Source organism: Chiloscyllium plagiosum, unplaced genomic scaffold, assembly GCF_037043375.1.
Source record: "Chiloscyllium plagiosum isolate Xiang-an unplaced genomic scaffold, Cpla_swu_hap1 HiC_scaffold_6, whole genome shotgun sequence".
Lineage (NCBI taxonomy): Eukaryota > Metazoa > Chordata > Chondrichthyes > Orectolobiformes > Hemiscylliidae > Chiloscyllium > Chiloscyllium plagiosum.
Genome location: NW_028270144.1, coordinates 3,581,723 through 3,596,736, shown reverse-complemented (window position 1 = coordinate 3,596,736; position 15,014 = coordinate 3,581,723).

Sequence of the window (15,014 nt, the reverse complement as noted above, 5' to 3'; positions counted from 1 at the left end):
GCCCAGAACTGAATGCAATACTTCCAACGAGTGAGGCAACATCTGAAATAAAGCTGACCATTTCAATTGCTTTTTTTTTCATCATGTTCATCCTAGTTCACTAATGTCTTTTGTTTTCTGTACTTGCATCCTAAAGTCTCTGTGATCAGCCACAGTTCTCAGCTTTTCTTTGGAATATACTCCAATCTATCTTAATGACGCCCAATGTGGATAACTTCACAATTTCTCACATTGAACTGCATCAGCTGTAGTTTACCTATTCACTTAATCCATCAATGCCCTCTTGCAATTTAACACCTACACCACGTAATAAATCCCCTCAATTAGAATCATCAGAAAACATAGGTGCTATGCTTTTCTGTTCCTTCACCCAATCAATTAATTACAAATATAAAGCAGTAGTCTCACTGGGGAGCACACATTACATTTTGCCAAATTGGATATTTATCAAGAATCCCTCTGCTTATAACCAAATAATTAAACGCTGTAACTATAACACTTCTTAATTTCCTATACTTAAGGGAATACAATGCAAATCTATGCAACTGGCTGTGATAGGTTGAATGTTTTTGCCTTTATATCGTTCTGGTGAATTTGTAAAGGATAGCCTCTGAAACAAAGAACGAAAGCATTGAGGGAGTTAACGAACTCAGAAACTTCAACTCCTGAGCAAAAACAGGTGAAAATGCGATCAGTCTTGATTTTAAGGTATTGTGATAGAGGTTGAACATCGTAAAACAAGATTAATCCAGCCCAGTTTTGGGTGTAAGAACATTTGAAGGATTGTATGTCGCCCATTTATCCCCTGGAGCTTTCCCAACCATTATAAGATCACGGCTGATCAGGTCGTGATCCGAATTTCATTTTCCCACCCGAGTCCCATAACTGTTTAAGTTTCTTGTAGATCAAATACTGTTTAACTCAACATTGAATATTTTAAATGGCACAACCTTCATTGCTCTCTGTGGAAGAGAATTCCAAATACTAAGAGCCCTCTAATTGGAGAAGTTCCTTTTTATTTTCACCTTAAATGGGAGACCTCATATATTAACATTGTGCACTCTACATCTAGATTCACCGTATGAAATCCCCTCAAATCCTTCTATGCTTCAATAAGATTACCTCTCATTCTTCTCAGCCTCAATAAGCAAACACCAAACATGGTCAACCTTTCCTCTCGAGGTATCCCCTTACCCAGGGCCATCAATATTCATGAACCCAAAGATGGCTGAAACTCATTATTGTAATACTGCAAAATACCTACAAATCAAGCTGATCAGGTCTACATGTCATGCAAGTCCCACATCAGTGTGGCTGATTTTTAATTGCCTTCACATTTGGTTTAACAGGACATCAAGACAAATGTGGAGGACCAGTAAGTGATAGCCTTCTCACCGACGGTCACATCTCAAAATTTAATATTTTCAAAATTGTGTTTTTCTTTGCCACAATAGATCCTCCTAATGGAAGGAACACAATCAGTTTGGCTTTGAGTGAGTGGTTTTGAATGAATTAAAATCAGGCCCAGTAACACACCCTACAAAACCCTGAAAGCTTCTGTTACTCCAGCCAGTCTCTCCATTGTCAGAGGGATTACTGAATGCAGCAAATTAAATCAAATGAGTTTGGCTTATTTCTTGCAACAATCTCCCACAGTGTGCAACAAGGACTCCATCTGGTGGTCCAAAAGGACAAATGGCTGTTCGATTTGAAAGTTGAATCACACTTTAGACCTGAATCATATCCAGGCAGCAGTCAGACCAGTCATCATAAGCAGTTTTGATGTAGCTTTTCGAACAGGTGGATCAATAGTTGTTCCTGGCCAACTGCAGTATTTCACTGAAAGTCATCTTGCATCTGACGGCTTCAGTAAATTATTTCAATATTTTTGAGAACGCCTGTGCCCTAAAGGTGTAAGAGACTGAAATGTCTCTGTGCAATGAAGCACTGCTGCAAAGGATATGGTACAGAAGGAAAATGTTTATGGATTTATGGATGAATATAACCTACAGACAGTCATTCACTATCCAATGGATTCATTAAAGTTCTTCTGAATTTTATGAAATGCTCGTGCCCTACAGAATATTTTCTCAGGCAGATAAATAAATCGCTTCCTCTACAAATTGTTAAGATTAACCTTTGCTGTTTGTTTTCTTCACAACAGTCATAATAAAATGAAAATGATTTGGACTCTCAGATTTTAAATTGATTGAACGCATCCTAGTGTAGAGTAATTAGAATATTGATTGCTAATAAGCATATTAAAAGCAGTAAGTAAAATGCAAATCTGAGACTGATTTATAGGCTCTTTAACTATTGGTGCTTAATTGTTGTTTACTGAAAGGTCTCTGATGCGTGCCACCATTAGGTTTATAAGGCGAAACCTCAGGAATGCTAATTTTCAATGACCTTCTGCAAATGATAAAGAAAATATTAACAGAGGCAGCTTCAACACAGGGACCTCAACTCAGCAAAGTGTCATTTCTCAGCTCTTTTAATAGGTTAGATATTGATAGCAGCAACAAATAAATCATGACACCAATAGGAACATTACATTGCTCTATTGTTAAAGTCCAATAAGCAAATAGTTTTCACAATGCCCCTGTTTCTAAGGACAACAATTTTTGTTTCTTTATTTCATTTTTTTTCCTACACAGAGTAATAGAAATCTGGAATTCTAATCTCAAAAGGGCATTGGTGCTAGGACAGTCGGTGTTTTCAAGACTGGCAGAGATAGCTTTTTGCTCAGTAAACATAACAAAGGTTATGGAGTGAAGGTGAATGAATCCAATTGAGGAACAAATCAGTCTTCAAATCCAAATCTGGCCATAGGACAGAATCAGACCATTCAGCTCTCCATAGGAGTCACTCAGCTGGTCCCACTTCCATCTTCTGTCTTCATCCATAGTTTTGCCAACCTTTTCTTTTCAGATAATTATCCAGGTCCCTTTTGAAAACCACAATTGAATTTGCCAACACCACATTCTCCAAAAGTGTACTTCCAATCCTAGCCACATTTTGCATAAAGAACAGTCACTGTTCCTTCACAGTTGGTGCCCACTCCGTCTTCACTCTTTCATCAATGGGAACTGTGTCTCCTGACAGGTCATTCTGCTATAACGTGACAGCTGTATTCCTCTGTAACCTCCCACTATAGAAAATCATGCTGTAAGAGATCACTATAGAAACTCACTATACCCATTCAGCAGAAAGATCGTGTCATCCAAACAGCAAACACAATTCATCAATCGCATTATAGTCAATTTGTGTTGACGAAATGTGCATTATACCAGAACAACTTGTATTTACACTGCCCAGACACTCCCCATGATTTTGATCATCTCTATCAGATAGAGTCATTCAGCACAAAAACCAACCTTTCCAGCCAACTCGTCCATACCAACCATATCCACAAACTAAACCAGTCTCATTTGCCGGCATTTGACCCATTTCCCTCCAAATTTTCCCTATTTGTGTACACATCCCAATGTCTTTTAAACATTGTAACTGTACCCACATCCACCACTTCCTTGGGAAGTTCATTCCACATGCGAAATACTGTCTGTATAAAAAGGTTGCCCCACATGTCCTTTTTAAAACTTTCTCCTCTCACCTTAAAAGTGTGCCCTCTGGTTTTGAACTCCCCAGACCAGGGAAAGGACTCTTGCCATTGACTTTATCTATGCTGCTCATGATTTTATAAACCTGCATAACACCAACCCTCAACTTCCCCACGCTTCAGTGAAGGAAGTTCCAGCTTATCCAGCATATTTTTCTAATTCAAATTTTCTTTTCCCAGCAACAGCCTGCTAAATCGTTTCTGAGCCCTCTCCAGTTTAACAATATCCTTCCTATAACAGGGCGACTAGAAATGCATACATTAATCCAGAAGAAATCTCAGCAATATCCTGTACAACCTCAACACGACGACCCAACTCCTGTACTCAAATGTCTGAACAATGAAGGAAAGTGTGCCTAATGCCTTCTTCACCACCCTCGCTACCTGTGGCGCAAACTTCAAACAATTATTTACCTGAACCCCTAGGTCTCTGTTCTATAACACTTCCCAGGGCCCTACCATTGACTGTGCAAGTCCTGTCCTTGTTTATTTTACCAAAATGCAATACTTTGCATTTATCAAATTAAACACTATCTGCCATTCGTCCGCCCATTGACCAAATTGATCAAGATCGCTTTGTAATCTTAGATAACTTTCCTTTACTGTCCACTAAACCACCAATTTTGGTGTCATCTGCAAACGTAATATCTATGCCTCCAATATTCTCATCCAAATCATTTATGTAAATAAAAAACAAAAATGACCCAGTACTGACCCCTGTGGAACACCGGTGGTCACAGGGGTCCTGTCTGAACAACAACCCTCCACCCCCACTCTCTGTCTCCTACTATTAAGATAATTTTGTATCCAATTACCATCACCTTGAATCCCATGTGATCTAATTTTACTAATTAGTCTACCATGTGGAACCTTACCAAAGGCTTTCCTGAACAATGCTGAAAATGTGTTGCTGGAAAAGCGCAGCAGGTCAGGCAGTATCCAAGGAGCAGGAGAATCGACGTTTCGGGCATGAGCCCTTCTTCAGGAATGAGGAAAGTGTGTCCAACAGGCTAAGATAAAAGGTAGGGAGGAGGGACTTTGGGGAGGGGCGTTGGAAATGCGATAGGTGGAAGGAGGTCAAGGTGAGGGTGATAGGTCGGAGTGGGGGTGGGGGCGGAGAGGTCAGGAAGAAATTGCAGGTTAGGAAGGCGGCGCTGAGTTCGAGGGATTTGACTGAGACGAGGTGCGGGGAGGGGAAATGAGGAAACTGGAGAAATCTGAGTTCATCCCTTGTGGTTGGAGGGTTCCTAGGTGGAAGATGAGGCGCTCTTCCTCCAGCCATCGTGGCGCTATGGTCTGGCGATGGAGGAGTCCAAGGACCTGCATGTCCTTGGTGGAGTGGGAGGGGGAGTTGAAGTGTTGAGCCACGGGGTGGTTGGGTTGGTTGGACCGGGTGTCCCAGAGGTGTTCTCTGAAACGTTCCGCAAGTAGGCGGCCTGTCTTCCCAATACAGAGGAGGCCACATCGGGTGCAGCGGATGCAGTAAATGATGTGTGTGGAGGTGCAGGTGAATTTGTGGCGAATATGGAAGCATCCCTTGGGGCCTTGGAGGGAAGTAAGGGGGGGAGGTGTGGGCGCAAGTTTTGCATTTCTTGCGGTTGCAGGGGAAGGTGCCGAGAGTGGAGGTTGGGTTGGGGGGGGGGTGTGGACCTGACGAGGAAGTCACTGAGGGAGTGGTCTTTTCGGAACGCTGATAGGGGAGGGGGGGGAAATATATCCCTGGTGGTGGGGTCCGTTTGGAGGTGGCGGAAATGATGACGGATGATACGATGTATATGGACGTTGGTGGGGTGGTAGGTGAAGACCAGTGGGGTTCTGTCCTGGTGGCAGTTGGAGGGGCGGGGCTCAAGGGCGGAGGAGCAGGAGGTGGAGGAGATGTGGTGGAGGGCATCGTCGACCACGTCTAGGGGGGAAATTGCGGTCTTTGAAGAAGGAGGCCATCTGGGTTGTATGGTGTTGGGAACTGGTCCTCCTGGGAGCAGATGCGGTGGAGGCAAAGGAATTGGGAATATGGGATGGTGTTTTTACAGGGGGCTGGGTGGGAGGAGGTGTAGTCTAGGTAGCTGTGGGAGTCGGTCAGTTTATAGTAAAGGTCTGTGTTGGTTCGGCCGCCTGAGATAGAAATGGAGAGGTCTAGGAAGGGGAGGGAGGAGTCTGAGACTGTCCAGGTAAATTTGAGATCGGGGTGGAAGGTGTTGGTAAAGTGGATGAACTGTTCAACCTCCTCGTCGGAGCACGAGGCAGCGCCGATACAGTCATCAATGTAGCGGAGGAAAAGGTGGGGGGTGGTGCCAGTGTAGCTGCGGAAGATGCACTGTTCCACATATCCCACAAAGAGGCAGGCATAGCTGGGGCCATGCAGGTGCCCATGGCTACTCCTTTGGTTTGGAGGAAGTGGGAGGATTGGAAAGAGAAGTTGTTCAGGGTGAGGACCAGTTCAGTCAGTCGAAGGAGGGTGTCAGTGGAAGGGTACTGGTTGGTTCAGCAGGAAAGGAAGAAGCGGAGGGCTTTGAGTCCTTCGTGATGGGGGATGGAGGTGTACAGGGACTGGATGTCCATGGTGAAGATAAGGTGTTGGGGACCAGGGAAGCGAAAATCATGGAGGAGGTGGAGGGCGTGGGTGGTGTCCCAAACGTAGGTGGGGAGTTCTTGGACTAAGGGGGACAGGACCGTGTCGAGGTATGCAGAGATGAGTTAGGTGGGGCAGGAGCAGGCTGAGACAATGGGTCGGCCGGGGCAGTTAGGTTTGTGGATTTTGGGCAGGAGGTAGAAATGGGTGGTGCGGGGTTGTGGGACTATGAGGTTGGAGGCGGTGGATCTCCCACTCCACCAAGGACATGCAGGTATTGGACTCCTCCATCGCCAGACCATAGCAACACGACAGCTGGAGGAAGAGCACCTCATCTTCCGCCAGGAACCCTCCAACCACAAGGGATGAACTCAGATTTCTCCAGTTTCTTCATTTCCCCTCCCCCCATCTTGTCTCAGTCGCAACCCTCGAACTCAGCACCGCCTTCCTAATCTGCAATCTTCTTCCTGACCTCTGGAAATTCTGGAAAGGGTGAAAATAGATAAGTCCCCTGGGCCTGATGGCATTTATCCTAAGATTCTCTGGGAAGCAAGGGAGGAGATTGCAGAGCCATTGGCCTTGATTTTTATGTCCTCGTTGTCTACAGGAGTAGTGCCAGAAGACTGGAGGCTAGCAAATGTGGTTCCCTTGTTCAAGAAGGGGAGTAGGGATAACCCTAGTAACTATAGGCCGGTGAGTCTCACTTCTGTTGTGGGCAAAGTCTTAGAGAGAATTGTAAGGGATAGGATTTATGAACATCTGGATAGGAATAATGTGATCAAGGATAGTCAGCATGGTTTTGTGAAGGGCAGGTTGTGCCTCACAAACCTTATTGAATTCTTTGAGAAGGTGACTAAGGAGGTGGACGAGGGGAAAGCGGTAGATGTGGTGTATATGGATTTTAGTAAGGCGTTTGATAAGGTTCCCCATGGTAGACTACTGCAAAAAATACGGAGGTATGGCATCGAGGGTGAGTTGGAGGTTTGGATTAAGAGTTGGCTGGCTGGAAGAAGACAGAGGGTAGTAGTTGATGGCAAAGGTTCATCTTGGAGTGCCGTCACTAGCAGTGTTCCGCAAGGATCTGTTTTGGGACCATTGTTGTTTGTCATTTTTATAAATGACCTGGAGGAGGGGTTAGAAGGTTGGGTGAGCAAGTTTGCGGATGATACGAAAGTCGGAGGAGTTGTAGACAGTGAGGAAGGATGTGGCAGGTTACAGCGGGATATAGATAAGCTGCAGAACTGGGCAGAAAGGTGGCAAATGGAGTTCAATGTAGCTAAGTGTGAGGTGATTCACTTTGGTAAGAGTAATAAAAAGATGGGGTACTGGGCTAATGGTCGGATACTTGGTAGTGTGGATGAGCAGAGGGATCTTGGTGTCCATGTACACAGATCTTTGAAAGTTGCCACCCAGGTAAATAGTGCGGTGAAGAAGGCATATGGCGTATTGGCTTTTATTGGTAGAGGAATTGAGTTCCGGAGTCCTGAGGTCATGTTGCAGTTGTATAAGACTCTGGTGCGGCCGCATCTGGAGTATTGTGTGCAGTTTTGGTCACCATACTATAGGAAGGATGTGGAGGCACTGGAACGGGTGCAGAGGAGGTTTACCAGGATGTTGCCTGGTATTGTAGAAAGATCGTATGAGGAAAGGCTGAGGCACTTGGGGTTGTTTTCATTGGAGAAAAGAAGGTTTAGGGGTGACTTGATTGAGGTGTACAAGATGATTAGGGGTTTAGATAGGGTCGACAGTGAGAATCTTTTTCCACGTATGGAGTCAGCTATTACAAGGGGGCATAGCTTTAAATTAAGGGGGGGTAGGTATAGGACAAATGTTAGGGGTAGGTTCTTTACTCAGCAAGTCGTGAGTTCATGGAATGCCCTGCCAGTAGCAGTGGTGGACTCTCCCTCATTATGGGCATTTAAGCAGGCATTGGATAGGCATATGGAGGATAGTGGGCTAGTGTAGGTTAGGTGGGCTTGGATTGGCGCAACATCGAGGGCCGAAGGGCCTGTACTGCGCTGTATTCTTCTATTTTCTATGTTCTATGTTCTCTCCGCCCCCACCCCCACTCCGGCCTTTCACCCTCACATTAACCTCCTTCCACCTATCGCATTTCCAACGCCCCTCCCCAAAGTCCTTCCTCCCTACCTTTTATCTTAGCCTGCTGGACACACTTTCCTCATTCCTGAAGAAGGGCGTATGCCCGAAACGTCGATTCTCCTGTTCCTTGGATGCTGCCTGACCTGCTGCGCTTTTCCGGCAACACATTTTCAGCTCTGATCTCCAGCATCTGCAGTCCTCACTTTCTCCTTGAAGGCTTTACTGAACAATGTCTACCACTCTGCCCCCATCAATCTTTTTGGTTACTTCCTCAAAAACTCAGTCAAGCTTGTCAGGCATGATATCCCTCACAGAAAACCATGCTGACTATCCCTAATCAGTCCTTGCTTCTTCAAATGCATGTAATTCCTATCTGTCAGAATCTTTTCTTACCCATCTATTTTCTCAGACGAACTTCCCAGTTTGCCAAACTATCCGTGTAACTGAACTCTCTCATCCCAAGGTGCTATTCTTGTAAATCTTTTCTTCACCTTTCCCAATACCTTCACATTCTTTCTAAACTGTAGTATCCAGAATTATACATAATACTTCAGTTGAGAATAAACCAGTGTTTTATGAAGTTATACCATCACTTGCTTTTGTCCTTGTTGTCTCTATCGTGGCTGGGATCATGGGTGCCTGATCGAATTCTTTCTCAACCTACATGCCCCCTTCAAAATAAGTGCACTTTTATCCCTGGGCCCACTGCTCCTCCGCTCCCCAGCCCTTCCCCCGAAGGAAGTATCCTTTATTATATATTGCTTTCCTATTTTTTGTTCCTCTGTTGAAACCATTCCCTTTGCATATAAATCGAGGATATTATAATCTGAAGATGTGCAGCAGGTCCCGACACCGACATACATGGCTCCAGTCTGAGAAATGACCATTTCCCATTATTCTTTGTTTCTTGTCACTTGGTTAATCTCGTTTCCCTGCTGTGATTGTCACTTTCAGTCTTTTGTGGCACGTTACTAAATGCCTTTTGCATATGTGACATCAACAGCTGCAGCTTCATCCATCCTCTCTGTTACCTCATAATAAAACACAATCGAGTCAGTTAAACACAATTTGCTGGCTTCTCATAATTAATGCATTCTTCATCCAACTGACTGTTAGATTTCTCTCAGATTAATATTTCTCGAAGTGTTCTCACTGCTGACATTAAACTGACTGCTCTACAGTTACTGGATTGATCTGGACACTGTCTTTTTGAATAAGGGTCTAACATTCCAATTTTCCGGCAGTTGACACCATGCCTGTGTATAAAGGATGGCGGAAAGATTATAACCATTGCCTCAATAATTCCGGGCTAATTTCTACAGTATCCTTAGCTATGTCTGATTAGGATCCAATGACTTATCAACTTTTCATACAGCCAGCCTTCCTGATGCCAGCATTTCATCAATATTTAGCCCATCCTGTGTTTGGAGAAAGTGAGGACTGCAGATGCTGGAGATCAGAGTTGAGACTGTGTTGCTGGAAAAACACAGCAGGTCAGGCAGCATCCGAAGAGCAGGAGAATCGACATTTCAGGTATAAGCCCTTCATCAGGAATGAGGCTTGTGGGCCGGTGGGTGCTGGGATATAAATGCTGGGAGGGGGGTAGGGTTGGGGGGGGTAGGTAACTGAGAGTATGATAGGTAGTTGAAGATTGGGGAAAAGATGATAGGTTGGGGGAGTGGAGTGGATAGATGGGAAAGGTGATGGACAGGTCAGGAGGGTGGTGCCAAATTGGAGGCTTGGGACTGAGATAATGTTGGAGGAGGGGAAATGAGGAAATTGATGAAATCCACATTGATCCCATGAGGTTGCAGGGTCCCAAGGTGGAATTTGGTGCACTCTGCCTCCTGCCATCGGGTGGTAAGGGTTTGGCAGTGGAGGAGGCCCAGGACCTGCATGTCCTTAATGGAGTGGGAGGGGGAGTTAAAGTGTTCAGCCACGGGGTGATGGGGTTGGTTGGTGCGGGTATCCCAGAGATATTCTCTGAAATGACCCACAAGTAGGCATCCTGTCTCCCCAATGTAGAGGAGACCACATCAGGTGCAACGGATACAGTAAATGTCATTGATGGAGGTCCATTTAAATTCTGTCAGATGTGGATGGCTCCTTTGGGGCCTTAGACAGAGATAAGGGGGAGGTGTGGGCACAGGTATTGCACTTCCTACGGTGGCAGGGGAAGGTGCCAGGAATGGGGTGAGGGCTCTGACATGGTGGAGAAAAACTGTTTGTTAAGCGTGTGAATTTGTCTGAGGGTGTACAACTGCAGAGGTCTGTTGCAGGTCTGGGAGAGAGTGGCCCTGAGCTGAGGCAGGGCTGACTGCAGGGAAAGTAGGTGGTGGTGCATGGCTGATATGATGGAGAAAAACTGTTTGTTGAGTGTGTGAATTCTTCTGAGGATGTAGAACATCTGATATGGTGGACCTGACCTGTGCATCGTCTCTCCTATCTATCTGCTCCACCCTCCGACCTATCACCTTCTCCCTCATCTTCATCTACCTATCACATTCTCAATTACCTATCTTCTATCTACAGCCTGGCTCTCACTTGGATTAACAGCTGATATCTATCATACACACATGTTTCATCTTACTCTACCTTTCTCATTAACAAGGAAACCCCATCTCTGTCTGTCCAACCTTCCTCCCTGTGGGAATGTACCTCAATCATATGCAGACCTCTTTAAAGGCAATTCATTGTCCCATTATGGGCTTGCGTGCCATCTTTGTTCCCAATAGACCTTGGCTAGCTCCATTCTAACCCCATGGAAATTGGCACTCCTACAATGAATTATTCTTACTCTGGATTCGTCTTTGTTCTTTTCCATAGCCAACTTAAATTTTACATTACAACTTGCCTAATGTCACTCTTGCCTAAATGCCACCTATTAACACTTCCTGAAACCTGGACAATAAGTGAGGGTCTGTGGAAGAAAATTGACGCCTGTGAAATGTGGATGCAAAGACATTTGGTTAAAATTCTATATACATACCATCAGACAAATAAGGAGATATTTGAAAAGATATAATTGCAAGAGCAAAAAGAACTCTTAAAAGTGACATCCAGAGAAGAAAATGTCAATGCTTTGGCCATTTGATCAGAGCTGAAATCTCTGCTGAAGGGCAATCTCTACTTGAGGGCAACAGATAGGTGGGTCAATGTAGGTATAGTTGGATGACATACATGGCTGTGCACCAATGGAGGTGTGAGTTAGAAAAGCAGAGGGTACCATGATAGCAGGTCCATGATAGGACAGCTCCAAGCAGAGGCACAGTCAGACAGAGTGAAAAAAACACTCCATCCATTTGTTCCACTTCACTCTTTTGTTCCAGATCCAACAAGGCCTTCCTCCTCAAAGCGAGTGACCCAATTGTTCAGGTCAGATTCAGGATAGGAGTCAAGTGGTTTCAGGGGCGTGATTGGAGTGTTTTTTTTACTTCTTTATTCACTCATGTCATCTGGGCGTTGCTGGTTGAGCCAGCATTTCATTGCCCATGCCCTAGTTGCCCTTGAGACAGTAGATTGAGCTGCCTTCTTGACCCGCTGCAGTCCATGTGCTGCGCGTTGACCCACAGTGCCCTTAAGGAGGGAATTTAGGTGGACAGTAACAGTGAAGAAACAGGGATACGGGTCCAAGTCAGGATGGTAAGTGGCTCAGAGGGAAACTTGAAGGTGATGGTGTTCCCATGTATCTGCTGCCTTTGTCCTTCTAGATGGAAGTGGTCATGGGTTTGGAAGGAGCTGTCTGAGGAAGAATCTCTGCAGTAGATAGTACACCCTGCTGCTACTGAGTATCAGTGATGGAGGGAGTGGATGCTTGTGGATGTGGTACCACTCAAGCAGACTGCTTTGTCCTGGATGGTGTCAAGCTTCTTGAGTGGTGCTGGGACTGAACCATTCCAGGTCAATTGGGAAATATTCCATCATACTCCTGAATTGTGCTTTGTAGATGATGGACAGGATTGGGGAGTCAGGAGGTAAATTACTTGTCCTGTGACCTGCTCTTGTAGCCACTATGTGTATGTGGTGAGTCCAGTTGAGATTCTGGTCAATGATAACCTTCAGGATATCGATGGTTGGGAATTCACTGATGGTGACACTGTTAAATATGGTTAGGTTGTCCCTTATTGGAGATTGCCATAGCCTGGCATTTGTGTGGTGTGAATGTTAGTTGCTACTTGTCAGTCAAGCCTGGTTATTGTCCAGATCTTGTTATATTTGAACATGGACTGCTTCAGTATCTGAGGCGTCACGAATGGTGCGGAACATTGTGCAATCATCAGCGAACATCCCCATTTCTGACCTTATGATGGAGGGAAGGTCATTGATGAAGCAGCTGGAGGTTTTTGGGCCTAGGACACTACCCTGTGGAACTCCTGCAGAGATGTCGTGGAGCTGAAATGACTGACCTCCAACAACTACAAACATCTTCCTATGTATCAGGTATGACTTTAACAGCTAGAGAATGTTCACGCTGATACCCATTGATTCCAGTTTTGCTATGGCTCTTTGATGCCACACTCGGTCAAATGGAACAAGGGCTGTCACTCTCACCTCCCCTCTGGAATTCAGCCTTTTTAAACCAAGGCTGTAATGAGGTCAAGATCTAAGTGACCCTGGGGAAACCCAAACTGGGCGTCACTGAGCTGGTTATTACTGAGCAGGTGCTGCTTGATAGCTCTGTCACTGACACTGTCCATCACTTTACTGATGATCAAGAGTGAATTAATGGGACAGTAATTGACTGGGTTGGATTTATCCTGATTTTTGAGTTTAGGACATACCTGGGCAATTTCCCACATTGTCGGGTAGATGCCAGTGTTGCAGCTGTACTGGACCTTCTTGGCTAGGGGAGCATCAAGTTCTGGAGCACAAGCCTACAGTACTATTGCTGGAATGCTGTCAGGGTCCATAGCCTTTGCAGTATCCAATGTCTCCAACCATTACTGAATATCACTTGTATTGAATTAAATTGACTGAAGACTGGCAACAGTGATGCTGGCCTTGGTTGTGATGTTCAGTTGATTTACTTTGGCTAATTACTGAGTTATACTAGGTATCAATCAACATGTATTTCCGACATTAGTATCCAGGTATGTCAGATGTATCTGTCTCAAGTCTCTAGCTAAAATCATATTTGCTAATATATGACTAGCTATAAGAAAAGTGTTTGCAATTTGTGTTAACTCTTGGGAATTTCTGAATAAACCAGATCCCTGTCTTACACGATGCAGGGATAGAGATCAGAACGGGGTGTACAATGTCACGGTGGATGAGCTGGCAAACAGCTTTTCCATTTCCACCTCAGTGTCACTTTTAAAACAGAAATGTATTAAAATAAGGGATTAAAATGTTTTCAACTTCATTAAAGTCCAATGATTTCCAATTTAATTCTTATCCCCAGTATAGGAGCAAACTAATCTCTGCATTAAAGTACCTTTGGGCAGTCTTTCAATATCGCTGACACAAGTTAATGGAGACAGTTCTTTTCATGGGGCATTTTCTGCATAACCAATTATTTCTTGGGGTATGTCAATAAGAATATATTTAAATGCCAGGGCTAATGGAATTACTTAATGAAGACAATCTGATAAATGTGTGACTTTATTTCGGTCACAACATTTTAATTAGCAGTGTTCAATTTCAATTCTGTGGAACGGTTCCTGAATGAATAGTTAGTACTTACGCATGGAACCAACCTCTCCCCTTTCAGTTCCACCTTGGATGAAAATTTCCAGCTGGGTTCCTGTTTCTGGTCAAGAGCATCCTGAACTTAATGATGCATGTAATTTAGTATTATTGTCAAATACGTTCTATTTGAATGTTTTTGTCGTTATTGGAGGGATGTTTAATTAGTCTGTAATTCATATGGTACGTAACCCAGCAGGTGGTAATGCCTGCACTTTTATAGAATAACTCCTTAATTTGTGGCAATCAACTCGCTGAACATTTTGCATGCAATTCTCGTTACTCATGTACAAGTGATTAACATAATGTTGTTCTGTGGACTCACTTCTACTGTTCTCCCAGACTCAAGTTTCATAATGAGCTACAGGAATGTTAATGCTTAAAATGCAATGTTGCTGATGAATTTTTAATTTAAGGCGAAGGTTAGCTACACTTTAACTGAAATTGTTCCACTTTCACCTTCATGTTTTATGAGGCAACGGTGTGGATTTTACAGCCCGAGTCCTGCCAGCTGTGTTTCCGACAGGAGGGGGTGATATATTGAGTAGCCAGCTGCCAATCTCCGGCCGTCTGTGAACCCAGTGCCCATGATATGGTCGAAGAGTGCAGCACTGGAAAAGCACAGCCGGTCAGGCAGCATCTGAGGAGCAGGAGAGTCGACATTAGGAATGAGGGTTGTGGGCCAAGGAATTTGGCTGTCAGGCAGATATGAAAATTGACCGGTGACTAAAACTGATCCTCCATCTGCTTTTTGTAATATAATAAAATTGGTCAATAAAGTTTGTCTCCAAGCCAATTGACTGCAAATATGTTGCCCGCATCATATATGGTTGAGGTCTGCAGGTGGGTGGGAGTTGGGGTCTTTTTATAAAAAATAACCAGTTAAAAGGTGGCAAGGATGTGGATGCATTCTTGAGGATGTGCGCTTTGCACGTCAGGGGGCACCTCTCCTCCAAGTGTTTACCCCCAACCTCCAATCTTTATCACTTCATACCTGGTCATGAAAACCAGACCTCCAACTACCACCATGGCCTCCCCAAT